The following is a 4,356-nucleotide window of genomic DNA, read 5'->3' on the forward strand; positions in this document are numbered from 1 at the left end:
TATCAATACATTCTGGATACAAATGTCCTGAAGTCAGCAGAGAAAGTGAAGCTAAAAAGAAGCTGCAGGCCTCGACAATGGACAAAGGCCGACATTAAAATCCACCAAGAACACACTACAGGCCTAAGTGGTATTTTCTACTGTTGTACACGATGCTGCTGCCCAGCCACCACATTCCTGTAGGGGAGATTTTTACTTTTTCCTTGCCAAATAAAAGTTTAATATCTAGGAGAAAAGCGATTAACAGGTGTCACTTTATTATATTTTTTTTTATATGGAAGATGTCAAAGGACCGAGACTTGGGAATAAACGGAATAAATAGTGGGTACATATAGGGTTGCAAAGGGGCGGAAATTTTCGGTAAATATCCGGAAACTTTCCGGAAACTTTTAGCTCGGGAATTTTGAAAGAAAAACAAATACGCAAAATTAAACGCTGAGCAATAAAAACATCATTCAAGACTCTATTTTAAAGATGTATAGAATGCAACACACGCTGCATGTTGAATTTCAACCCTCCACTATGCATTCTTCCATCACTTGCACAGATAACTCCCAATAACAAGTTTGATATTACTGGGGAAAATATATTAGCATGCTTATTGAGGATTGTTCATCCGTTCATCCAGCCTATTTCCATTAATTTATCCATCAATTGTAAAATATTTTTACAGACTATTCCAATTGTTTGGCTAACTATTTATCTCTTTTTTCTCATCTTATTCTATAGAACAATGCCACGTGCACTATCTCATGTGTGGAGGAATTTCAACCCATCCAATGTAGAAGGAAAGGCTTTGTACATTTGCAACTGTGCAAAGACCTATGTTAAGAATGACACAACGATGCAGAAGCATATAGTCAAGTGCCCAAAGTTTCCTCAGGGCTCAAATCAGCCTATGACACACAAAATGTTTATATTTATGTTTGTATATGACAAGGTAAATACAGTTAGGATAAATTACCCACAACATTTCCAGTTTATTCCTGTTTTTCCCCTTAATTCCCGTATATTCCCTTTTATTCCCGTTAATTCCCATGGAAAGTTTCCAACTTTGAATATTCCTGAAATTTTGCAACCCTAGGTACATAACATATTTGATTAAGGAATAATTCAAGTAAAACATTTACACAGTGATTTCATAAGTGTGTTTTGTATTTCAAGCAGCACAACTAAAGACGTCTTGTAAAAAAAGATGACTGCATACAAAAAGTTTTTTTCTTTTCATTTGTGTACTTTATTATTTAAACTGAGATTCAGACTTTTCATAATTTGCCACTTTCTAAAAATCTCCTAGCTAAACATTTTTGGCAAAAACAAAACAAAAACTTGCAAGTAATTTTGCTGACAAAGACAAACTGACAAAAATATAACAAAACATTAACAGGAAACATAATAATTACAAAAAGTTACATTCAATTTTCAAGAGACGACACCTGATTCTCTTGAGGGAGGAGCAGCTGTGGGTCCCCCTGAGTTTGACTGTAAATGACCCACAGTGCTCCACCACACATTATTTAAACTCAACATTACTGCAGTAGGAAGAACAAAGCCAGTCTGCTCATACACAGACGAGACTGTGTTGTATCCCTTTAAATTCACATGCTCGAACAGGAACACAATTCAAACATAACACCATTCCTGAAATGAAAGGGAACAGGACGACATCCTGCTTCCTCTCTGTGTTATTGTTATTAGAGTACAACACATGATACAGTCGTAAAATGAGTAAGAGAACACTGGAATTGACAACATTTCACACAAAAGGTAGGATGCTTTCCAACGAATCTCTTGCCAATATGCAACGGTGACCTTATAAAAAAAAATATCTTTGGTTTCCATTGTTTGCTTTTTTAAAAAAAGAAAGAAAGCTAAACTGATTGTGTCACATCTCAGCCCAAACGTTTCCTCTGATTGAATCCTCTGCAGGATCCTCTGATTAAAAATACAGCATTGTGAAAACACACGTACATCCACTGACCTTTCTGAAATCTCTCATATGCAATACAATCATTAAAAACTGCAATCATTACCATTTGTGACATCGTAAAGGATAATCTTTTTCAAAATAAAAACATCAAATCTGAATAAAAGAATCATGTTTCATAGATTGATTGTTTAAAACATACTTTATATATGGCTCTAACCAGGAAATCTCAAATACAAACTTTAATATTATCTTAATAATTTTGTTAAATTTATTTTTCACTCATTCACAATGTAAAAAATCAGTGGGTGCACATTTACACAAGACTGCACTGTTGCAACACAGACTACTATCAATATAATATATTGTATTTAACGCTTATTATTTTGAGCTACAATGTACAGATGTCTGCTTGCAACAGTTTTGGAGGAACTCTGCGGGAGGATAATTTAGTTTGTGTGCATAAGATTGATTATTAATTGTCACTCCATCGTCATTAAGTACCCGTGAATCCTGCTGGCACCTTCCCAGAGATTTTACCCGCAACTCTCTACTCTCATTTTGTTGCAGATCAAGGCCACTAATGTGCAAGGCTTCGTTTGTGGAGCAGCACTTCAACTGATCTCCAAGGCCGCGATTCAAATCTTTGGTCGAATGTGTTCTGATTATTTCACCACTCCACAGTAACCTTCTGCCAGAGATTAGTTGAGAGACTAAAATAAACTTGGGTAGCAAACAACTCTTTGGGTAAATAGCGTCACCGCTGCACATTGGCTGATAATATAAAACTACTTGGCAGACAAGTGCTAATCTTCATCTACTCTACAGCAAAGCAAAAATACTACTTGGAACAAAACTACAAAGTGTACTCTGTAGTACATATCTTCTAACAAAAATATAGATTTTTTTCATGGTGTTCATTCAATTCTTCACTTTCATCTCTGATTAAACACTTCCATTGCTTTTTTTTTTTGTGTAAAATCCTTCTTCATGTGATGCATCCTCATGTGGAGCATCTCCCTCAGAGAGACTAGGCTTTGGTTTCAGCCTCTGAGGAGCTTTTTCCACATTAAGGCCAATTGTAAAGCTTTTCTGAACCGGCATGCCGCTGAAAGCACTTCTGGTGAGATTTTTTACATGAACAAAAAGGAAGAAGTCAACAAACACGAGGGTCTGTTGTAAGAACAGACATTGTCGGACCTGAGGAGAAACTACAGTGGGGAGGGGGGGAGGCTACACAATATCTGAGATACATTCATTGCATATTCTACTAGGCAATTACACACTACAACAGTTTAGTACTGAGACGATACCCTGTCAGTTCACCATGTAACACTACATGACTTTTCAAATGTACTAAATCTTTTCCCCTGAGTTTAGGAAATCAATGAGACAATAAAATAATTGTTAAACGAGGTAGTATAAAACAGGAGAAGCAAGGGCAGCTGCACACTGACACACAGACATTCATCATTCCTTTCATTCCATTACTCAATAATGGACAAAATGAACACAAAAAAATATTATTAATACTGGCTCAGTACCTCAGCGACATCTGAGGAGATAAATAACAAACGGTTCATGTGTTTTACATCCTTCAGTCCACAGCACAGGTGGAGCGAGGAAGAAGCGGCAGCGCCCTCACCATCCAGTAAATCAGGACAAAGTAAGAGAAAAAGACAAAAACAGGATGACAATCAGAAAGAAAGTCACCAGGAAGTATAAAATGTGTTGGAGCTGCAGCCCGTCACATAACGTAGGTATAAGTAGTTATTAAATATACAGTGGAAAGTTTACCCGGAGGTAAACTGAGGTAGATAAACAGCGACAAGGACTCACTCTTCCCTTTCGCTCCAGTGATAAAACTCTCTTAAATAATGTCAAAAATGTCACTTTTCACATTTTGGACAATCTTCTTTTAACATTCATGGTGGGTGAGATTTTCCTTTCAAAAACAAACAAGCACAACTTAAGAGAGAATAAAAAAAAAGAAGACATTCATTAAAAGAAAAACAAAGATGTAATAGGAGTCAAAGTACCTTCACTGCCAACGCTTTTATAGCAAATGAGGAATAAGGTAAAGGAAAAAAAATACTCTCTACACCTCTCTCTCTCTCTCTCACACCGACATTCAAGCCTGTGGTAACTTCCAACAGAAAAAAACTTCAGCGGTGTGACATGGATGAATTTTAGTCAAATCAGTCTGTGGCGGGCTGAGTTAGTCTCTATTCTATTTCTTTGTGTTGTTTTATTTTCTTGGTGACTGCTACATTGTTGTATCATGTGGAATACCCTGTGTCCCTAAAGGCCCAGCTATCCCTTCAATATTTATGTTATGTTGTGTAAATAAACAAAATGAATACCACTGAATACACTCACTCTCACATGCACACACACACACACACACACTCACAGGCATTCCTACAAAC

The sequence above is a fragment of the Limanda limanda genome, chromosome 3 (assembly GCF_963576545.1).
Source record: "Limanda limanda chromosome 3, fLimLim1.1, whole genome shotgun sequence".
In the NCBI taxonomy this organism is placed as follows: Eukaryota; Metazoa; Chordata; class Actinopteri; order Pleuronectiformes; family Pleuronectidae; genus Limanda; species Limanda limanda.